Genomic DNA, 25,529 nt, shown 5'->3' with positions numbered 1-25,529 from the left:
ATTGGATTATTTGTTCTTTGGGTGTTGAGTTTGCTAAGTTCTTTATAGATTCTGGACACTAGTCCTTTATCTGATATGTCGTTTGCAAATATCTTCTCCCATTCTGTCAGTTGTCTTTTGATTTTGTTAACTGTTTCCTTTGCTGTGCAAAAGCTTTTGATCTTGATGAAATCCCAGTAGTTCATTTTTTCCCTTGCTTCCCTTGCCTTTTGCGTTGTTCCTAGGAAGATGTTGCTGCGGCAGAGGTCGAAGAGGTTGCTGCCTGTGTTCTCAAGGATTTTGATGGATTCCTTTCGCACATTGAGGTCCTTCATCCATTTTGAGTCTATTTTTGTGTGTGGTGTAAGGAAATGGTCCAATTTCATTTTTCTGCATGTGGCTGTCCAATTTTCCCAGCACCATTTATTGAAGAGGCTGTCTTTTTTCCATTGAACATTCTTTCCTGCTTTGTCGAAGATGAGTTGACCATAGATTTGAGGGTCTATTTCTGGGCTCTCTATTCTGTTCCATTGATCTATGTGTCTGTTTTTGTGCCAGTACCATGCTGTCTTGATGATGACAGCTTTGTAATAGAGCTTGAAGTCTGGAATTGTGATGCCACCAACGTTGGCTTTCTTTTTCAATATCCCTTTGGCTATTCGAGGTCTTTTCTGGTTCCATATAAATTTTAGCATTATTTGTTCCATTTCTTTGAAAAAGATGGATGGTACTTTGATAGGAATTGCATTAAATGTGTAGATTGCTTTAGGTAGCATAGACATTTTCACAATATTTATTCTTCCAATCCAGGAGCATGGAACATTTTTCCATTTCTTTGTGTCTTCCTCAATTTCTTTCATGAGTACTTTATAGTTTTCTGAGTATAGATTCTGTGCTCTTTGGTTAGGTTTATTCCTAGGTATCTTATGGTTTTGGGTGCAATTGTAAATGGGATTGACTCCTTAATTTCTCTTTCTTCTGTCTTGTTGTTGGTTTAGAGAAATGCAACTGATTTCGGTGCATTGATTTTATATCCTGACACTTTACTGAATTCCTGTATAAGTTCTAGCAGTTTTGGAGTGGAGTCTTTTGGGTTTTCCACATATAGTATCATATCATCTGCGAAGAGTGATAATTTGACTTCTTCTTTGCCGATTTGGATGCCTTTAATTTCTTTTTGTTGTCTGATTGCTGAGGCTAGGACCTCTAGTACTATGTTGAATAGCAGTGGTGATAATGGACATCCCTGCCGTGTTCCTGACCTTAGTGGAAAAGCTTTCAGTTTTTCTCCATTGAGAATGATATTTGTGGTGGGTTTTTCATAGATGGCTTTGATGATATTGAGGTATGTGCCCTCTATCCCTACACTTTGAAGAGTTTTGATCAGGAAGGGATGCTGTACTTTGTCAAATGCTTTTTCAGCATCTATTGAAAGTATCATATGGTTCTTGTTCTTTCTTTTATTGATGTGTTGTATCACATTGACTGATTTGCGGATGTTGAACCAACTTGCAGCCCTGGAATAAATCCCACATGGTCGTGGTGAATAATCTTTTTAATGTACTGTTGAATCCTATTGGCTAGTATTTTGTTGAGTATTTTCGCATCTGTGTTCATCAACGATATCGGTCTATAGCTCTCTTTTTTGGTGGGATCCTTGTCTGGTTTTGGGAACAAGGTGATGCTGGACTCATAAAATGAGTTTGGAAGTTTTCCTTCCATTTCTATTTTTTGGAACAGTTTCAGGAGAATAGGAATTAGTTCTTCTTTAAATGTTTGGTAGAATTCCCTTGGGAAGCCATCTGGCCCTGGGCTTTTGTTTGTTTGGAGATTTTTAATGACTGTTTCAATCTCCTTAACGGTTATGGGTCTGTTCAGGCTTTCTATTTCTTCCTGGTTCAGTTGTGGTAGTTTATATGTTTCTAGGAATGCATCCATTTCTTCCAGATTGTCAAATTTATTGCCGTAGAGTTGCTCATAGTATGCTCTTATAATAGTTTGTATTTCTTTGGTGTTAGTTGTGATCTCTCCTCTTTCATTCATGATTTTATTTATTTGGGTCCTTTCTCTTTTCTTTTTGATAAGTCGGGCCAGGGGTTTATCAATTTTATTAATTCTTTCAAAGAACCAGCTCCTAGTTTCGTTGATTTGTTCTATTGTTTTTTTGGTTTCTATTTCATTGATTTCTGCTCTGATCTTTATGATTTCTCTTCTCCTGCTGGGCTTAGGGTTTCTTTCTTGTTCTTTCTCCAGCTCCTTTAGGTGTAGGGTTAGGTTGTTTACCTGAGACCTTTCTTGTTTTTTGAGAAAGGCTTGTACCGCTATATATTTTCCTCTCAGGACTGCCTTTATTGTGTCCCACAGATTTTGAACCGTTGTATTTTATTATCATTTGTTTCCATGATTTTTTTCAATTCTTCTTTAATTTCCCGGTTGACCCATTCATTCTTTAGAAGGATACTGTTTAGTCTCCATGTATTTGGGTTCTTTCCAAACTTCCTTTTGTGGTTGAGTTCTAGCTTTAGAGCATTGTGGTCTGAAAATATGCAGGGAATGATCCCAATCTTTTGATACCGGTTGAGTCCTGATTTAGGACCGAGGATGTGATCTATTCTGGAGAATGTTCCATGTGCACTAGAGAAGAATGTGTATTCTGTTGCTTTGGGATGAAATGTTCTGAATATATCTGTGATGTCCATCTGGTCCAGTGTGTCGTTTAAGGCCTTTATTTCCTTGCTGATCTTTTGCTTGGATGACCTGTCCATTTCAGTGAGGGGAGTGTTAAAGTCCCCTACTATTATTGTATTGTTGTTGATGTGTTTCTTTGATTTTGTTATTAATTGGTTTATATAGTTGGCTGCTCCCACGTTGGGGGCATAGATATTTAAAATTGTTAAATCTTCTTGTTGGACAGACCCTTTGAGTATGATATAGTGTCCTTCCTCATCTCTTATTATAGTCTTTGGCTTAAAATCTAATTGATCTGATATAAGGATTGCCACTCCTGCTTTCTTCTGATGTCCATTAGCATGGTAAATTCTTTTCCACCCCCTCACTTTAAATCTGGAGGTGTCTTCGGGCATAAAATGAGTTTCTTGGAGGCAACATATAGATGGGTTTTGTTTTTTTATCCATTCTGATATCCTGTGTCTTTTGACAGGGGCATTTAGCCCATTCACATTCAGGGTAACTATTGAGAGATATGAATTTAGGGCCATTGTATTGCCTGTAAGGTGACTGTTATTGTATATGGTCTCTGTTCCTTTCTGATCTACCACTTGTAGGCTCTCTCTTTGCTTAGAGGACCCCTTTCAATATTTCCTGTAGAGCTGGTTTGGTATTTGCAAATTCTTTCAGTTGTTGTTTGTCCTGGAAGCTTTTAATCTCTCCTTCTATTTTCAATGATAGCCTAGCTGGATATAGTATTCTGGGCTGCATGTTTTTCTCGTTTAGTGCTCTAAAAATATCATGCCAGCTCTTTCTGGCCTGCCAGGTCTCTGTGGATAAGTCAGCTGCCAATCTAATATTTTTACCATTGTATGTTACAGACTTCTTTTCCCGGGCTGCTTTCAGGATTTTCTCTTTGTCACTGAGACTTGTAAATTTTACTATTAGGTGACGGGGTGTGGGCCTATTCTTATTGATTTTGAGGGGCGTTCTCTGAACCTCCTGAATTTTGATGCTCGTTCCCTTTGCCATATTGGGGAAATTCTCCCCAATAATTCTCTCCAGTATACCTTCTGCTCCCCTCTCTCTTTCTTCTTCTTCTGGAATCCCAATTATTCTAATGTTGTTTCGTCTTATGGTGTCACTTAATTCTCGAATTCTCCCCTCATGGTCCAGTAGCTGTTTGTCCCTCTTTTGCTCAGCTTCTTTATTCTCTGTCATTTGGTCTTCTATATCACTAATTCTTTCTTCTGCCTCATTTATCCTAACAGTTAGAGCCTCCATTTTTGATTGCACCTCATTAATAGCTTTTTGGATTTCAACTTGGTTAGATTTTAGTTCTTTTATTTCTCCAGAAAGGGCTTTTATATCTCTCGAGAGGGTTTCTCTAATATCTTCCATGCCTTTTTCGAGCCCGGCTAGAACCTTGAGAATTGTCATTCTGAACTCTAGATCTGACATATTACTGATGTCTGTATTGATTAGGTCCCTAGCCTTCGGGACTGCCTCTTGTTCTTTTTTTTGCATTGAGTTTTTACGTCTTGTCATTTTGGCCAGATAAGAGTAAATGAAGGGGCAAGTAAAATACTAAAAGGGTGGCAACAACCCCAGGAAAATATGCTTTAACCAAATTAGAAGAGATCGAAAATCGTGAGTGGGGAGAAAGGGGATAAAAAGAGGTTCAAAAAGAAAGAAAGAAAAAAAAAGAAAAAAGAAAAAAAAAAAAAAGAAAAGAAAAAAATTTTTTTTTTTTTTAAAAAGAAAACACCTTTCAGAAAGTGGTTGTTTTTCTGTTTCCAGAATTGCTGTTCTTCTTCTCTTCGATCTGCCGATGGATTTTCAGGTGTTTGCAATCTTTAGATAAGCTATCTAGCTGATCTCCGGCTAGCTGAAGCAGTCTCAGCTTGCTACTTCTCCGCCATCTTGACTCCTCCCCTCAAGAGAGAAATAATGTTTAAAGGGAACGAAGAACTTCAGTAATGTGTACCTAGGGATTTTGATTGCACATTTGTAGGAAGTTCACATTGTCATTAGCAATTGTTTTTCTGCTCACAGAGGGTCGTCCAGAGAATCCATGGGGCGGGACGGGGCAGCGGGCCAAGGGAGCCAGACAGCCCGGCCTCAGGGGCTGGGCTGGAGCGCAGGAGTGCAGGGGCGGCGAGTCAGGGGGTTCTGCAGTGCCGACTGGGCCTTAGCACAGCACCGGGCGCTTCGCGCCCCTCCTCCGCCAGCCTGCTCTTCTTTTTTTAAAAAAATATTTTATTTATTTGAAAAAGAGAAAGTGAGAGAGAACACAAGCAAGGGGGAGAGGAAGAAACAGGCTCCCTGCTGAGCAGGAAGCCCAATGTGGGGCTAAATTCCAGGATTCCAAGTTCATGAGCTCAGCTAAAGTCAGACACTTAACTGACTGAGTCACTCAGGTACCCCCATTTTTGCTCTTCTTTCTCAACATTGTTTTACCTACTTGAGGTTAATTGTGGGTCCATACAAATTTTAGAATTATTTGTTCTAATTCTGTGAAAAAAAATGTCGTTCATATTTTGATAAGGATTATATTGAATCTTCAGATTTCCTTGGACAATATGGACACTTTGACACTATTAATTCTTGTAATTCATGAGCATGGAATATATTCTCATTTGTTTCTTTTATCTTCAATTTCTTTCATCAATGTTTTCTAGTTTTCAGAGTATTAGTATTTCACCTCCTTGCTTAAATTTATTCCAAGGTATTTTGTTTTTTTGGTCCAATTCTAAAGGAGCTGTTTTCTTAGTTTCTCTTTATTAGAGAATAGAAATGGTACAAATTTCTGGATATCAATTTTGTATCCTGCTGATTTACTGAATTCATTTATTACTTTTGGTAATTTTTTTGTAGTCTTTAGGAGTTTTAATGTGTATTATTGTATTATCTGAACATAGTAACACTTTAACTGTTTCCCTATCAATTTGGATGACTTTAGTTTCTTTTTCTTGTCTGATTGCTTCCACTAGGACTTTTACTATTCTACTATGGAATAAAAGTGGCAAGAGTAGGAGACTGGTAGTACTGTTAAGAAAAAATAGGTAACAATGGTTACATCATGATACTAAAATTATGTATATTGTATATTTTTTGTAAAACATTAATGTTATTAAAATAATTTGGCAATATCATAAAGAGAGGACATGCTTAATGTCTAATGAGATAATGTCAAAAAGACACTGGAGTTGGCTTTTGGGAGTTGTTACTGGTCACGTTTCAGACAGTTTTATCATAAAAAGAACGCCTATGGCTGTACTATAACACTTCAAAATTAAAAGAAAAATATATCATGCCTTCATTGCAATACTCTTTAAATACTTTCATTGTGGGGGAAGGTGGAGGAAGATTAAATTTAGAAAATCTCTGTATATGGTGGTACAATACTATTCTTTATGAAAGAATAGCCACTAATAAATAATGAAAGAATGATAAAACACCATTCTGTCTCCTTCACTGTATGACTGATTCAGTCATTTAGTATCATCAGTCAATACTAACATTATTTAGCAAAACATTGTTAATGAACAAGTTATTCACATGGCCATAAACTGTTGCTAATTACTTAGTAATTAAAAAGAATGGATTGTAGAAATCTGATAGAGATTTGATGGCCACAGTTTTGATCAAGTGTTCACATTAGCATCACCAGTAGAACGATAACCTGATGTTATACACCTCTGAATGTAATGCCATGAAAAATCCAAAATCCTGCCAATGATGAATTCTTGTCAAACATGTTTAACCTGAGTCATAATCATAAAGAAACAATTAGAATATATGAAATTCTATAAACCAAATAGATAATCTGAGCTCTTCAAATAAGAAGAGATTAGGGGAACTCTTCTAGGTTAAAAGAAACTACAGAAACAACAAATGTGCATTTATGAATACTGCTTGGATAAAGGCCTGAAAAAATATATTTGTGGGACAATTGGGGAAATTTCAATATGGCTATATATTAGATTATATTATTGAATTAATGATTTTCTTCAGGATGATGATGTGATAGAGATATCCAGCACCTTTTCAATTATCTGTACATTTCAAATTTTCAGAGTAAAATAGCAGAAGAAAAATGATTTGGTATTTTAAGCTAAAAACTTGAAGCTCTTCTGTTGCTCTGAGTATATCTTAATATCCCTATAAATTGCATAGAATAGGGCTTTTAGCTTAAATGTTACTCTTGCAGGTAGGAAAATGACCACCTTACAAAAATAAATGTCAGGGTTCTCTCTAGGATGCTACATGAGAGAGCAGAAAGATGGGAGATGAGTTTAACATGGGTAAATATAAGGCAACACACTAAAAGTTTTGAAATTACATCTATACCGTGATGGATTTGAAATAAGTAAAATTTACTCATCCTCCCTCATAATTGGAAAAATATATATATAACAAAGAGCACATGACCTCCTTACCTATCACCAACTTGATCTTATGTAAAATCAAGAGGCAGATACATTGAGAATACTATGTTAAGCCCAAGAATTCTAAGTCACAGATTCTAAGAAAACATCCAAGCATCTACTGACCTATTTTCCAGCACCTGCTCCTTTACTTTTACAGATCAAGGAATTGAGGACCATAAATATGACTTGCTCAAGAATACTGTGCAGCTCATTAGTAGTGCTTAGCCTTAATGCCACTCCTAACTCAGTTCCGTGTGTTTTCTGGATTAAAAGACAGAGACTGAGAGGGAGTAAAAATCAAAGACCATTATCATGAAGGACTTGAAGAAGGGGAAAATAGCCTTGTTCACAAAATGCAGAATAAGAGAACTTGTCTTGGGCTGCATGAGTCTCTCAACTGAAAAACACTACTCCTTTCAAGGTGGCCAACTCTACAGAACTTTATCTTCTTCCAGATTCTAGCAACTTCTCCTCCCTTAACCCTCCCTTAGGGGTCATAACAGCTCAAGGGCTACTAATTTGGCATACTGCCTCAATCCTTTGAGTTCCTCTACGTCTATTACTTTGTAAATAGCATCTTCTGTAAAAACAAAACCAAAAACAAACAAAACAAAACAAAAACCTTAGCTTAAATAATTCTATATTGAGTGTGCTCTGTGCTCAGTTAGGACCCCAACTAATTCACTGTTTCTAACAGATTGCATTTGAAGGTCATGTAGGGCTTAGAGCCATACAGTAATAGATAACTGGACAAATGATTTGGAGCTCAGGATGGAGGATGAAAGGAGAGTTAGATATTTGGTATTCATTGGCTATAGGAGGAATTAGAAACTGTGGCAGTAGAAATAATTGCCCAGTAAGAGTGTAGAGTGAAAGGAGAACTTAAGACAGGCAAGAGCCTGCAAAGAGGGAACACTATCACCTCCTGGAAAGCCAAATTATTGAACAAATGAGAAGTTTTCTTAATAAGCAAGGAGCCAGACAAAAAAATGAGAGTGGTAAATTGAAAGGAGTTTATTCAGAGCATTTCCACCTCTTAGAAACACTTTTTCTAGTAACTTGAGTTAGAAGACTCTTCAGATTCTGGTAGTTATTTCAACTTTTCTGAATAGACACCACCAACTAGGATCTTTCTGACACCTTGTATTTCTGTGTTCATAATGATGTCCCCTCTTCCTGATTCATAGGTTCTCCCTTTACATGTTACAAGCAATTAAGCCTTTTTTTATTTATACAGATGTTTTTTCTTGAAGTTGTATATCAATTTTGTTCACAAGCTTTAGAAATATGGGATTGTCTTATTGATGTTTATAGAATAAAAACTGTACCACTGCAATGCTCTCTGCAAAACCAATTTTATTAGTGGGACCTCAGTTTTCATTCTTGCTGTTTTGGAAAATCTATTCTAGCCCATAATAATTTAAGAAGATGAAATATGGAGTCATAAAATACCCTTAGCTTACTAATCAAGAAATCTGGGTACTAGATCTGGAATGAACAAAATCTCAGTGTGACTTAAAGCCTTAGCTTTTTCTTCTATAACATGAGAAAAGTGGGCTAGATCAATATGTTTCCTTGGGCCCCTGGAGAACAACTTCAGAAGACACTCCAGGAAACAAAAGGAGACTTGTTAAGAGGGCTCTGGGTCCATATCCCTACTCATCCAAACCCATTCTTCATTTTCTCTTGTGAATGTTTAATTAAATGTAAGATTTTTTTTTTTTTGAGTAAATGACTTCATCAACCGACCAACCATCAAACTGACCACCACTACCAGCAACAACAAAATCCCAAACAGACTAAATTATCCTGAGATCCCTAGTCTAAGAGCTGACAGGCATAGAGAGGAGTGTCCTACCTGAAGAGGACTGTTTGAGATCTTTCTTCATTCTCCCAGGCATGGTCATTTTGCAGGCAAAGGAAGATCATAGCGACTGATCTCTGCCTTCTACTTCTGGCACTGCTTTAGTCTGTTTTAATTCCAGTCTATAGCTTTGTGGTGGCAGAAAGGGAAACCCTAACTATTATCATGATATTTTTTCTCATTCCCACTGGGCAGTATTCAGGGCTATGTGGGAGGGGGTTACTATTTAGGAAAGATGGGCCAGTCTCCAAAATTAGAAAGTAAATAGATTTTAAATGTTTCTCTCACCAAATTGTGCTCTCTGATATCTCTCCTTCCATCTTTATTTATTCTTCTGTTAATTTTGTGGTTGGAACAAGTCTAAATATAAATGAAATTGCCCCCAGCTGGCCATTATCTCCAGCCAGATCCTGAAGTACAGGGAATAGTGTTGCTGTCACCACTTGCTTTACATCTGGTATCTCAGAAGAAGATAGGGCAAGGGCAAGCCTTGGCTTATGCTTCCTACCAGGAATCCTGATGTTGGGCTGGGTAGAGACTGAGCCAAAGAACATAATGAAATGAGAATCTTTTCTTTGTTTTAGCAAGGAAAGGGGTGCAAAAAAGGTAAACCTCCATAGAAGATATGAATTCTTTGGCAGTAATGTGGTTTCCAAGGGTGAGACACTGAAGGAGAATCCTCAGAATATAGACTCTGACTGATTCCATTGGAACTATAGAAAGGAGAAAGGAAAGGAACTTTGAGCTCAAACTGCTGAAATAAGCTAGGAAAAGAAGCAGTAAACATGACATCAGAGAATGCAAGGAGCCATTCCTCTATCAGGCTGCTGCCCTTTTTACTACTGATCCCTATTTCCATTTTCATTGCTGAGGAGCTAACAGAGAAAGGAGTAGTGCTAAAGAATAGAATCCCCTTGGACTCTATATCAAATTTCAAGTTTTTCCAGAGACCAAGTCTTATAGACACAATATAAAGAATTCAATTTCAGGATGCCTGGGTGGCTGAGGTGGTTAAGCATCTGCCTTTGGCTCAGGCCATGATCTCAAGGTTCCAGGATCAATCCCTGCATTGGGCTCCCTGCTCAGCAGGGAATCTGATTCTTCTCCTGCCCCACCCCTTGTTCCCCCTCTCTCTTGCTCAGGTAAATAAAATATTTAAAAAAGAATTCAAGGGGTGCCTGGATGGCTCAGTGGGATAAAGCCTCTGCCTTCAGCTCAGGTCATGATCTTGGGGTCCTGATCATGCCCCACATTAGGTTCTCTGCTCAGCGGGGAGCCTTCTTCCCTTCCTCTCCCTCTCTTTGCCTGCTTTTCTGCCTAATTGTGACCTCTATCTGTCAAATAAATAAATAAAATCTTTTAAAAAAAGAATTCAAGTTCATTTCAATAAACATTTAACTGAATGCCATTTCAATAAACATTGAACTTAATGCCTACTAAATGACAGACTATGTGTTAAGCCAAGATGTTCATAGCTTAAAGGGAGAAAGAGTAAACAGAATTTCAACACAAAGTAGTAAGTGGAGTGATGGAGGCCAGGACAGTATGCTAGAGAAGCATAGAGGAAGGTCACATGACAGAAAGACATATAGGCTCATAAAACATCAGGGTTGAAAAAAAAAAAAAACAGAATATTCAGTACAACCCCTTCTTTGTACAGATGAAAAAAGTGAGACCCATAATATTGAAGGGATTTGTCCAAGACCATTCAACCAGCCAGTGGCAGAGCTTGGCTCTGGCTTAGAGTATCAAACTCAGTTAACTTATGGTCCAAGGTTAACTGCCATTCTGTACAGACAATGATTTTCTGACTTCATTCAAGATGAGTTCTTTGGCCTATAAATTGTCCCATAATGCTAGCTGGGGAAAACATCTAAGAGAAGTTAGCGGAGGTTTTCTGCAGCATATAAACATGCCTGTTGGGAGGGGTTGTCCTCTCTGGAGGGGCAGTCCCGACTGGTCTGTATGATAGTCGGTCTGATTCCTGATGGTTGGTGCAAAATAAAGCTTTGCTTGACCTTCAAAAAAAAAAAATTCCTGTTGGGCTTTTGGAAATCTGCCATTACCTAAGAATGCAGGAATAAAAGAGTCCCCAGACCTATTACCCAGAAACACTGCAATTCTGAGTGGAAAGTAGAACTCTTGGTTTTCCTTCTCTTCCTCCCACTTCAAAAATTGTACTTTCTACTAGTATTTACCCCAAAGATACAGATGTAGTAAAAAGAAGGACCATATCTATCCCAATGTTCATAGCAGCAATGTCCACAATAGCCAAACTGTGGAAAGAGCTGAGATGCCCTTCAACAGATGAATTGATAAAGAAGATGTGGCCATCAGAAAGGATGAATACCCAACTTTTGTAGCAACATGGATGAGACTGGAGGAGATTATGCTGAGTGAAATAAGTGAAGCAGAGAAAGTCAATTAACATATGGTTTCATTTACTTATGGAAAATAGAGAATAACATGGAGTATATTAGGAGAAGGAAAGGAAAAGTAAATTGGGGGAAATCGGAGAGAGAAATGAGCCAGGAGAGACTGTGGACTTTGAGAAACAAACAGGGCTTTAGAGGGGAGTGTTGGGGGAATTGGGTGAGCCTGGTGCTGGGTATTAAGTAGGTCATGTGTTGCTTGGAGCCCTGGGTGAGGTACATAAACAAAGAATTTTGGAACACAAAAAAAAATAAATAAAACAAAATAAAATAAAATGGGAATGGACTAAAAAATGTATTTTCTAATAGACTTTCGGGTAAAAAAAAAAAAAAACAGGGTAGACAAGATTCTCTAATCCAGTTCCACTTACAAGGTTTGCTATACCTGTCAGATGACCTTTCAACCTCTGCTTGTGCTTCTCCAGCAATGTGGAGTACACTTTCCTCAGATATAGACTGTTCCATCTCAAGACAAATCTGTTAGGAAGCACTCTTATGCCAAATAGACAGAATCCACCTATCTGATGTTTCTGTGCTTTGAGAATATGCTCATTAGGTTTATATTCTCTGTCTTTCAGAGATATGTAGGCCACTATTATGTCATTTTGAGTTTTCTCCTTTCCAGGTTCAATATTCTCATGTTCTTCAATTGTGCTCAAGAAACTTGGACTGTAACCCTCTCCCAGATTGTGATCCTCTGGACCCATTCTTACTTAGGCTTAAGGAGGGAGACATACGCTTTCATATATTGTTGATGAGACTGTTAATTGGTAAAGATTTGGAATAGTTATTTGGCAAAATCTATAAAAATTTGAAATATGTATACTCAATGAGCCAGGAGACATACTTCTAAGAAGCCATTCTATAGAAAGGGCAATATCTATATCTATATCTACATCTATATCTACATCTATATCTACATCTATATCTATACCTATCTATTTTAGAAATTTGATATAAACATAAGGTAAAATAAAATGCTGTCACTGATTGAAGTTTGTTTGTTCTAACAAACAGACCAAAATACACCCAGGACAAAGTGTATCAACCTGATTGTCTACCAGTTTGATTTTAGTCTCTAGTTTTTCTTTTTTTTTCCCCTCCTTTTTTGATTTCAGTGTATCTTTCGCTGGGGTCATGGTTGATATTTTTTTTTATCTTTTATTTCTTTTTTGTACTCTTGTTAATCTATTCCTCTCTGGACAAAATGACCAGAAGGTGAAATTCCTAGAAAAAGGGTCAAGAGAGAGAAATCACTGCCAGAGACTTAATAAATATGGATATTGGTAAAATGTCAGAGCTAGAATTCAGAATAATGATTATAAAGATAATAGCTGGGCTTGAAAAAAAGTATAAAGGACACTAGAGTATCCCTTTCTGGATAACTAATAGAACTAAGATCTAAAAGGCTGAAATCAAAGAGGTATTGCTGAGATGCAATCAAGAGTGGAGGCTCTTACTGCTACAATAAATGAGGCAACAGAGAAAATAAGTTACATAGAAGATAAAATTATGGAGAATAAAGAAATTGAGCAAAGGAGAGATAAACAATTACTGGACCATGAGGGAGAATTCAAGAGATCAGTGATAAAATAAAGTGAAACAATATTAGAGTTATTGGGGTTCCAGAGGAAGAAGAAAGAGACAGAGAGGTGCAGATGGTACATTTGAGCAAATTGTAGCTGGGACCCTCCCTAAACTGAGGAAGGAAACAGGCATTCAAATCCAGGAGGCACAGAGAACTCCCCTCAAAATCAATAAAAATGCATCAGCATCCCAACATATAATAGTGAAGCTTACAAATTTCAGAGATAGAGAGGCAATCTCGAAAGCAACTTGAGACAAGAGGTCTCTAACCTACAGGGGTAGAAACATTAGACTGACAGTAGACCCATCCATAGACACTTGGCAAGTGAGAAAAAAGAAGACATGATATATTCAGAGTAGTAAATGAGGAAAAAATGCAATCAAGTATACTTTATCAAGCAAGGCTTTCATTCAGAATGGAAGGAGAGATAGAGAGCTTCCAGGACAAGCAGAAACTAAAAGATTTTGTGATCACTAAACCAGGCTTGCAAGAAATATTAAAGGGGATCCTGTAAGTGAAGAGGCCCAAAAGTAACATAGACCAAAAGGGAACAGAGACAATACACAAAAACAGTGGTAATACAATGACAATATATTCATATCTTTCAGTAGTTATTTTGAATGTAAATGGGCTAAAAACTCTAACCAAATGACACAGGGGTTATATAGAAAAAGCAGGATCCATCCATACACTGTCTACAAGAGACTCATTTTAGACCCAAGACACTTCCACATTGAAGGGGAGGGGGTGGAGAATCATTTATCATGCTAATGGACATCAAAAGAAAACTGGGGTAACAGTCTCATATCAGGCAAATTAGATTTAAACCAAAGACTGTAGTAAGGGACATAGAGGCACACTGTATTATACTTAAAGTGTCTATTTAACAAGGACATCTACCAATTATAAATATTTATGCTTCTCACTTGCAAGCAGACAGTTATATAAAACAATTAATAATAAAATTAAAGAAACATGTTGATAATAATAAACAGTAGGGGACATCAACACCCCACTCATAGCAATGGACAGATCATCTAAGCAGAAGATCAACAAGGAAACAAGGGCTTTGAATGACACGCTGTACCAGATGGACTTCACAGAATATATATATATATATATATATATATATGTATATATATATATACATATATATATATATATATATATAATATTCCAGGTGCACTTGAGAAGAATGTATATTCTGTTGTTTTAGGATCAAATTCTCTCTCTCGATATATATATATCATATAGTCACTCATAATATGTTCTTAAAATTGTATTTCCTTGGTGTTGGCCGTGATCTCTCCTCTTTTATTCATGACTTTATTAATTTGGGTTCTTTCTGGAATAATCTCCAGAATTGCTCACATACCATGGCATAAATCAGGTCTCAACCAGTAGCAAAAGACAGGGATTATTTCTTGTGTATTTTCAGACCACATATCTTTGAAACTTGAACTCAATCACAAAAGGAAATTTGGAAGGAACTCAAATACTTGGAAGTTAAAGAGCATCCTACTGTAGAATGAATGGGTCAACCAGGAAATTAAAGATAAATTAAACATTTCATGGAAAAAAAGGAAAAAGAAAACACAACTGTTAAGCACCCAGGTGGCTCAGTCAGTTGGTCATCTGCCTTCTGCTCAGGTCATGATCCCAGCATCCTGGGATTGAGTCCTGCTTATCCCTTTCCATCTGCTGCTCTCCATGTTCATTGTCTCTCTCAAATAAATAAATAAAATCTTTTTAAAAACACACAACTGCATAAAAAAAAATGAAATCTTGCCATTTGCAACAACGTGGATAGAACTAGAGTGTATCATGCTTAGCGAAATAAGTCAAGCAGAGAAAGACAACTATCATATGATCTCCCTGATATGAAGAAATGGTGATGCAACATGGGGGGTTAAGGGGGTAGGAGAAGAATAAATGAAACAATATGGGATTGGGAGGGAGACAAACCATAAGTGACTCTTAAGCTCACAAAACAAACTGCGGGTTGCTGGGGGAGGGTGGTTGGGAGAAGAGGGGTGGGGTTATGGACATTGGGGAGGGTATGTGCTATGGTGAGTGCTGTGAAGTGTGTAAACCTGGCGATTCACATACCTGTACCCCTGGGGATAAAAATATATTATATGTTTATAAAAAATTAAAAATTAAAATAAATTTTTAAAAAAAGCCAACAACTTACTGAAAAAAACAAAACCAAAAAACAAAACAAAACACACAACTGTTCAAAACCACTGTGATGCAACGATGGCAGTCCTATGAGGGAAGTAACAGAAATACAAGTCTTTCTCAAGAAATTAGAAAAGCCTCAAATATACAACCTAACCATACACATAAAGGAGCTGGAGAAAGAACAGCAAATAAAGCCTAAAGCAATCAGGAGAAGAGATATAATAAAGATTAGAGCAGAAATCAATGAAATAGAAACTCATAGAACAATAGAACAGATCAACAAAAGTAGGAGCTTGTTCTTTGGAAGAATGAATAATATAGATAAGCCCTTAGCCAGAATTATCAAATAAAAGAAAAAGAACCCAAATTAATAAAATCATGAATAAAAGAGGAGAGATCACTGCCAACACCAAGGAAATACAATTTTAAGAACATATTATGAGTGACTATATGTCAACAAATTAGGCAATCTGGAAGAAATAGATGTATTCATAAAATGCATAAACTACCAGAACTGAATCAGGAAGAAATAGAAAACCTGAACAGATCCAAAACTAGCAAGGAAAGTGAAGCAGTAACCAAAAATCTCCCTAAAAATAAGAGTCTGGGGCCAGACATGTTCCCAGGGGAATTCTTAATTTTTTTTTAAAGATTTTATTTATTTGACAGACAGAGATCACAAGTAGGCAGAGAGGCAGGCAGAGAGAGAGGAGGAAGCAGGCTCTCCACAGAGCAGAGAGCCCGATGCAGGGCTCAATCCCAGGATGCTGGGATCATGACCTGAGCCGAAGGCAGAGGCCCCAACCCACTGAGCCACCCAGGCGCCCCTCCCAGGGGAATTCTAACAAACCTTCAAAGAAGAACTAAAACCTATCTTCTGAAACCATTTCAAATAGGGAAAGAAATTTCTAATCTCGTTCTATGAGGCCAGCATTACCTAGATTCCAAAACCAGACAAAGACCCCATCAAAAAGGAGAATTACAGACTAATATCCCGATGAATATGGTGCCAAAATTCTCACCAAGATACTAATAAGTACGAAAGAATTATTCACCAGGACCAAGTGAGATTTATTCCTGAGCTGCAAAGTTAGTTCAACATTTGCATATCAATCAATGTGATACATCATATTAACAAAAGAAATGATAAGAACCATATGATCCTCACAATTGATGCAGAAAAAGCATTTGGCAATATACAGCATCCTTTCCTGATTAAAACTCTCCACAGTGTAAGGGTAGAGAAAAGATACTTCAATATCATAAAAGCCATTTACCAAAAGCCCACAGCAGGTATCATTCTCAATGGGTAAAAACTGAGAGCTTTTTCCCTAAGGTCAGGAACATGACAGAGATGTCCATTGTTCTTCAACAGTATACTAGAAGTCCTGGCCTCAATAACCAGACACAAAAAATAATAAAAGGCATTGAAATTGGCAAAGAAGAAGTCAAAATCTCACTCTTCACAAATGACATAGTACTTTATGTGAAAAACCAAAAGACTCCACCCCAAAATTGTTAGAACTCATAAGGAATTCAGTAATGTGTCAGGATATAACATCAATGCAAATAAATTAGTTGTATTTCTATACACTAACAATGGGACAGAAGGGAGTGAAACTTAGGAATCAATCCCATTTACAATCGCACCAAAAACCATAAGATATCTAGTAATAAACCTAACCAAAGAGGTAAAGGATCTGTACTCTAAAATCTACAGAACACTTATGAAAGGAAATGAGGAAGACACAAAGAAATGGAAAACCATTCCATACTCATGGATTGGAAGAATAAATAGTGTTAAAGTGTCTATGCTACTAGAGCAATCTACACATTCAATATAATCCCTATCAAAATACCATCGATATTTTTCAAGGAGCTGGAACAAACAATCCCAAAATTTGTGTGTAACCTGAAAAGACTCCCAATAACCAAAGGAATGTTGAAAAATAAAACCAAAGCTCATGGCACCACAATGCTGGACTTCAAGCTCTATTACAAACTTGTAATCTTCAAGACAGTATGTTATTGGCACAAACGCAGACATATAGATCAACGGAACAGAATAGATATCCCAGAAATGGATCCTCAAATCTATGGTCCACTAATCTTCCACAAAACAGGAGAGAATATCCAATGAAAAAAGATAGTCTCTTCAACAAATGGTGCTGGGAAAACTGGACAACCACATGCAGAATAATGAAACTGGAACATTTTCTTTCACCATACACAAAAAGAAACTCAAAGTTGAAAGACATCAATGTGAGACAGGAAACCTCAGGAGACAAAGATGAAAGTCTCTTGACTCTGGAAAACAAACTGAGGGTTGCGGAATGGAAAGAGGGTAGGGAGTTGGAGTAACTGGGTGATCAGCATTAAGGAGGACACATGATGTGATGAGCACTTGGTATTATATGCAGCTGATGAATTAATGACACGCATCTCTGAAACGAATGATGTGCTCGTGTTGGTTAATTGAATTTAAATAAAAATACAAGCAACAATTATAATTATTATTGCCTTATGCCTAGTTATATTCTATCTATACTATACCATGAAGACATGATGCATCCAACATCCTAATTGCTTTTTTTCTTTATTCTTCACAATAGGTTAATTACTAAGTCTTGAATTCATTTAGGTCAAGTCATATGGAATTCCCATTTCTGTAGAACAGAGTTGGATAGCACTAATTTTATAGCTGATACTTCCCTAAGATTTCACAAATCTTTTCATTCTTTTCCTATATTAGGCTATTAGTTTAGACTGTTACAGGACTCATTCTTCTCTTTGGTCTATTGGTCTTTGGTCTACTAACCCCTGGTTCTCTTCTTACACTCACCTGCCACACATATATAACTCAGATGGAGTCTTAACCCTAAAGCTACTTAAAATCATTCTCCATCCCTGAATACAGCCAACCAATGGCTTTCTACTGATTACAGCAACAGTCCTTATCTTCTTTTTTAACATGAAACAATTCTCACATGTACAATAGGCTCTCATAAAAATTCTCAGATTTTGGAAAACCTCCAACCAGGTTTTGCAGGGTAGTGAAGGACATCCACTGTAGACTGTTGGTGTATTATCCATAGAAGCAGTTTACAAGACTGTGAGTAATTAAATTAACCATTTAAATTCACTTGGATATTTTAATGATGTAGAAAGAGATTTCCTGATAACTTTTAACGTTTCAAAATCATTTCCAGTGATTTTTTAATATAAGCTATAAAGTTGATAGTATTAATCTGTCAGGATCTGGGCAACATGCTGAGAATTTGATCTGAAAACTATTGATCAAGTCACCATGACTTCTTTATAACAAGACTCATACAATTCACACAGATTATAATTCAATCAGATACCTGAAACACCACATGTATTGGCTGGTGAGGTATGTTCAAACCTCCAGTCACAATGAAAGAAATAACTAAGAAATATTTTAGGTAGTCTGCATATGCAGAGTAAATGTTAGAAAGTACTTCTTTTGGTCACTACTGGCTATTTCTCTATATAATCTGTCATTTTTTTAAATATATGCAATCCTAACAGAATGTCATTAACCCAAAGAGTCAGCTGTCCATGACCTTTGCAATTGTTTGTTAAAACATTTCCAAAAGGCTTAATGTACTTTACAAAGTGTATTTCTTAGACTTCAACCCAGTCTTATTAGCAGCTAACTCATTTTACTACCTTCTTTGAAAGTTAGGGGACTGAGGAATGAAAATTGAAAGTGAAGTCAAAATAAATTTATTTAAACACATACAAAGATACACGTACATATCAACCATGACTGGACAGTACCCCCAAAAGTCATTGTGGTTTGCAGTTGATTTTTTTCACAACTCCAACTGAGCCTGAAGTTCATAAAATCATCTTTGTGTGTGTAATAACACACACAACATATATTCACTAAACACAATGTATTAGGCAGTGTCTTCTCTTATATTCTTATTAACAGAAGCATTCATAATTTCATCCTAATTCATATGTGAAGTAAATGTAAGTGTACTATGTACCCTTTTTTACCTATCTTTATTTTTCTCTAACAGAAAAGTACCTGAATGTAAGGTGAAAAAGAAAAAAAACTGAATAACTGCAAACTTGCAACTTACAAATCCTTACAGTCATGTTCACCAACTACAGAATTAATCAGAAATAAGACTGAGTAAGTATAAAGGTGAGGGTGATGTGTAATTCTTAGTAAGCTAGAGTACAACTCCACTCAACCTTCTTTCCTGTTCAATAAAGCACATCAGAAAGCAAATTAGTGAAGATGATCTTATTGTAGGATAACGCTGAGTCTATTTTACTTGATTTTCTTTTTAGGTAAATCATTTGCAAACTTTGGTACTTTAACTCTTATGAGTAACAAATTACTTTCAACACATCAGTGGGTTGCAACACTGGATCTGGTCTTCTGAATAAAGTCCAATGCCTTTTGGCTGGACTTCAGGAGCATCTGTACTCTGACCCTCATGTTTTGTGATTACCCTTCCCATATTCCATTCTCTAACCAAATGGAGCTCTTCACTGTTCCTTATTCACACCAAGCCACAGTCCTTTCTCTTCATATCAAGGAGTAGTGTTGGAGCCAGAATTGAATCTGAGGCAGGCAGTCTTGTGCCAGAATCCAGATGCTTAACCACTACATTTCACTGCCTCTCATACAGTTCTTGCATTATAGCCCTTGCTCTCACCTTTCTCTGAGAGAAGGTGGAATCCTCCTGTGCATCTGTGTCACCTACAGAAACTTGCATGTAGTAGGTCTACTCAGTTAACATTTGTTGAATCAAACCCTATTTTGCTAGTATGGTAAAAACATAAGGGACACTTAAATTTATTAAGGTTTAGGGAAGCTGATTTTAAGATTGTATTTTGATGTATTTTTATTTTAGGCCCTGTGGCAAACCAAAACAAAAAGACAACTGGAGATAAGAAAGAAAACTGTGTGGCCTTATTCTCACAATCTAAATCCCTATCAACTGTGAGATTACAGTTTACTGTTTATTGCTTCACAAAGATTACAGATGGCATCTAGTATAGAAATTCATTCATTCAGGCTTAAGTTAAAAGCTCTAAAATTACAAGGCAATTTACACAGCCACTGAATTAGAATTTTACTGCTGCATGAATAGTATGTTTTGCTACTTGTTAGACACTGAGTGAGTTGAATGTTTGAGGTTTTACTCCCATATGTAATATAGGGATAAGCTCTCCACAAAGCTGTTGTAAGGGTTAAGTAGCATAATGTATATAAAACTAGCACAATGCTTGCCATTGAGTAGAGGCCCCCAATATATTAGTTTTCATCTTCATCCCATCCTTTCCTTGAGAATAATTCCTAACATGGTACTGACTACAGGAAAGGGTTCTAATACACAGTGGGACACATAGTTTCTGGCCACTGACTTTGAGAAGACAAAATTGACACACATAGGATGTTAAAAAGTAAAATGGGATATTATTTCTTTCCTGGAATCTGGAAGTCATCATGATTTCCTGTCACTAACCCATCACATCAAATTTAACACCAAATCTTGAAAATTCTCTTTCCTAAATATCTAAAATATATCCCATTTGTAAACTCCCACACCTCTCACCCAGATGGCTGCAATAATCTCCCAATTAATCTCCTTTGGTCTTGCTCTACTTCAATCTACTCTCTACACTGTCCAGAGTGATCTTTCTGAAATGCAGATCTAATCAGTTCACTCTTTAGCTTATTGCCCTTCAGTGATTCCTCATAATGACATGGCAAACCAAAAACCCCTTCTGTGCTTGCCACTCAGTTATATCTGATCCTCCTTTCCTTTTCAGTATCATCTCTAGTTACTTCCTATTCACACACTATACTCCAGTAAAACTGAACTACTTGGAGTTCTACTAATTTCCAAATTACCATTCTCTCTCTCTCTCTCTCTCGTTCTTTCTTTCTCCTTCCCTCCTCTCTCCCTTCTTGTCTGCTTGTCTGTCTCTCTATATACCTTTGTATGTGTTCCAATATTTCAATGTCCTTACCATAGCCTAAAGGCATTATATCTCTTACTCCGGCCACTAGCTCCCTTACTTGAACACACGAAGCACACTCTTCACCTGAGGGTCTTTTCACTTGGTGTTCCCTCTGCCTGAGTTGCCCTCCCCTCACATTTGCATATGGCTGCTTTCGTTTCCTTCCTTTCATTTCCTTCACAACTCCGTCCAAACATCAACACAGTTCTACCTAAAATAGCATTCCACCCGACCCAACCCTTTTCATCTTCTTGCCTGCTTACTTTTCTTCATACTTTTTTATTACCTATATATGTATGTCTATGTTTTTATATTTATATCTACACAAATACATACACGAGCATGCATGCGCACACACACACACACACACACACACACACACACACTGTATCCCCCACTTGGAGAATATTTGCTTTATGAGAACAAAGACCTCATTTCATTTCTTTTGTTCATTGTGACATTTCTAGTGACTAACACAATGCCTGTCATAATTTAAATGTTCAACAAATATGTTAAATAAATGCACGAACATTCTCCTTTTGTTCAAACATTTTTCTTCCCTGCATTTCCACTATTTTCTTGGCTAATGTCTATTCAATCTTCAGATTGTACCTTATTTGCAGCAAACATCTGGGTTGGGTACCATTCTTTTTGCCCTCACTCCCTATGTTTTCCCTTATGCCAGCGCTAATCAGATTATTTTGCTATGGAAAAGTTAAATGAGCCCAGATCATGGCAGTTATTGAATGCTAAGTCAAGCTACTTAGTTTCATTAGTTATGAAGTCCTTGAAAAAAAATCACTCAGGGGAGCATAGTGACTTAAAAGGATATATTTGAAAGATTATTCTGACTACACTATTCAGGGTATATTAAAGAAAAGCAGAGAAAGCAGAGAACTGTGAGAATAGGGAGATAAGAATCAAGAAAAGGGGGGCGCCTGGGTTGCTCAGTGGTTTGGGCTGCTGCCTTCGGCTCGGGTCCTGATCTCAGGGTCCTGGGATCGAGCCCCGCATCGGGCTCCCTGCTCCGCAGGAAGCCGGCTTCCCTCTCTCTCTCTCTCTGCCTGCCTCTCTGCCTACTTGTGATATCTGTCTTTCAAATAAATAAATAAAATCTTTAAAAAAAAAAGAATCAAGAAAAGGAAAGAGACTAGAAGCATGAAGAATTGAGAATGCACCTAAAGCTGCCATGAATAAATAATTAACAGAGTTGTATAGCACTTGTATATGATAATGGAAGAAGCAAACCATGTCAATGACAATGCTAAGATATCAAGACTGGGTGGCTATAGAGTTGAGCCAAAGTAGTTCAAGGAGAAATCTAAGAGAGCAATATTGAAATGGAGAGCAAGCTGTTAAAAAAATTGAGATCAGCAAAAAGTTAAAGGTATCTTGTTAGGCTTAGGAATCACTCCTGTTAGAACTGTGTTCCTAAGAAAGACAATGGAGAGGAAAGAGAGTGCTAAGAGTGATGTTAATTATATGGCTATATCTAAAGTTCTCTGTTCATTGCTCTTTTCCAAGATTAGAGGAAATATTTCATCAGAAAATTAATATGGTTAAAGCTAATGAAGTTCTACCTATGTGTTAAGTCTATAGTAGTTAATTGATCTGCACAACACACCTATGAACCCCTCTTTACAGATAAAGAAATAGAGGTTAATCAAACTTTCATACATCCAGCAAATGGTGAAGTTAATAGTGGAACTCAGATCTTTGGACTTCTTTTTGTCCCACCAGCTCTCAGGGAATAATTATCATTAAATAGACCTCTCTTGTGAAGAAATTTACCTCTGTCTTAATTCAATAAATTTAAGGTTTTGGGGGTGACATAACTGATGGGAAGGATGATTGGACTATGATCGATGTGCAGTAAGGAAGTCTCCTGACTCTAAAATGGTTAGAGTTAAAGAGATCTATTCACCTCTGTAGAAGGCTGCCCATTCCTCAAATATGCTCTGAATACTATCAGGGGTGAGGGAACACTCCAGTCTTTCCTCTAGAAATGAACCTGAATGAAGACTTTGCGGAAAAAATAAGTTCAGTTCTTTCCTGATTTTTTGTACTTCTAGAAATTTAGGCTTAAAATAATATTTGAGAGAGTGAGCTCTGTTTTAATAGAAAAATATTTAAATGTACCTTGCAGATATAAAAAGTTAAAACTGTCATTTTAATCTGGAATTAACAGTGAAGGACCAAACTTAACTTCTTTTCTATTTATTTGTGGGGTTTGGGGAGCTGGCCTCTGCTGTCTAAGTCCCCTACCATTTTTGCTACCCAGGCCATTCTATGGCCAGTACTTGCCTAGAGTCTAGGCCACCTGTCAGTTTTCTTCTTCTGTTTCATTGAGCTTTGCTAGTGGCAGAGAGGAGGGAAGGTTCTGGAGTTATCAGCCTCCATCATCATTCATGCCCCCCTTCCCCCTAGGAAGCTGGGACAGGGAAGGGAGCCTGCAGGTTGGAATAGCAAGCTACCCGCAGGCCATAATGAGGGAAAGGGGGCCTTTGATCAGTTCCCCATTACTGGACTGTTTTTCTGCATGTCTTTTTTTTTTTTCCTTTAGAATTTATTTATTTATTTACCCATCTAGTTTGTGCTGAACAGACACAGTTAGCTATCTAAAGGTCACTAGAATGGAACAATTTGGCTACAGCCCAAAGTTTCAGCTTTGCCAGGGACACTCTGTTCTACTATACTTCAGCATTGTCAAAAACACTCAATTCCAGTTTTAGTTCTCTTTCTTTCCTTCATTTTCTTTCTCCTTTTCTTATTTCCATTTTCTGATTCAGATACTCTAATTATTCATCTCTGCTTTCTGCTTCTCTTCTCCCACTTTTTATAGTCTTTATGCTTTTTTTCCCGATGCTTTTTTCCAAGGCTTGACCCATCTCTTTGAGTGGATTGAAGCAACTTTTCTTCACCACTGGGTATCTCTGGGCCTGGTGATTTTGGAAAGCAACAGATAAGGAAGAGAGAAGAGTATTGTTTTCATCTCTAAAGTGGAACTAAGTTTAGTTTCTTGGTGAGGTCTTGGTAAAATCCTGAAGTAATGCAGGAACTGGTAAAATGAAGCTGTGAAACCACACTGGGTCTTACTTAGGAAAGGACTGAGGACAAGTGAAATATGTCAAATAGGGATTGCATAGAGCACTGGGTGTTGTACATAAACAATGAATCTTGGAATACTGCATCAAAAACTAATGATGTATTTTATGGTGACTAACATAACACAATAAAAAATGGGGAAACCATAAATTATATTTCTTGATTGCCAAGTAAATTGAGCTCAGAAATCTGAGAGGGTTTGGCACAGCCCATTTCACATGATTTCTGAAATGACCCTCTCCTTTTCATCTTCCTGCTCTCCATCTGTTTCCCACTTTAGTACATTATCTCTCCATAATCACCATGACCACAGCTCAATGCACTACTATCACTTAGTTCATGGTTTACTTGTCTCCTCTCTCACCCCAAAATTTCTCTACCAGATTCTTGCAGAATGTCTACCAGTTCTTCTGAGGCTGCCTTGGAATCACTCTCTTAGTGCACTGGTTTATTGATATTCTTTTTTGAGAAATTTATAAAATGACATGAAAATAAAAGCAGACAAGGCCTTGCTGAATTCAAACACATAGGCCAACTTCCCAGATTTCAGAATAAAGGAAGTTTCTCCTGCCTTTCCACAGGCATCAAACTCAGGTTGAAGGACTTGTTTCTATTTGTTATCCCAGGCTATCTCCATGCAGATGATATCCACTCTCTTGGACCAAGGCCTCATTAAGAAACAAGAAGGCCTGTTTTGAAAGATGAAGGATTGTGTCTCTTAGAGAAAACTAGACACAGAGAGGCAAGGAGAGAATCTCTGATGCAAGGAGATGAAAACTTTATATTCACTTTTATGGAAATAAGGAGGGCCAAAAAGGTGACATGACAGATATAGGCCATATGAGATTAAAAAAAAATTCTAATAATGTGAGATCATAAATAGAGCACAAGTAACTGTGAAAAGTTGTTGGATTTTTCCCAGGAAATTTTAAAAAATGAGGTATCCTCCCTGCTTTGGATAGGTCAATATTGTACTCCCTGGGAGTCTTATAATTAGTTATTGACACTACACTTATGAAAGCCATGGATGAATTGGAGCTCATTCAGAGAAAGTTGAAGTACAACTTAAGATATGGCTTAGAAAATCTGAAGAAGTGAAGATATCTTATTCTGGGAAAGACAAGACCCATAAACTGTGATCTCCACTATCAAACAATGAAGGTTTAACATGTGGGAAAAGAACTGGATTTTGTCATGTTGCCTAAGTGTATATTTGGGAAGAATGAGGCAGACTCTATGAAAGATAGTAGGTGAGAATTAAGCAA

This window comes from Mustela nivalis, assembly GCF_964662115.1.
Source record: "Mustela nivalis genome assembly, chromosome: X".
Classification (NCBI taxonomy): domain Eukaryota; kingdom Metazoa; phylum Chordata; class Mammalia; order Carnivora; family Mustelidae; genus Mustela; species Mustela nivalis.
The sequence above is the reverse complement of the archived record's forward strand: the minus strand, read 5'-3'. Positions refer to the sequence as shown.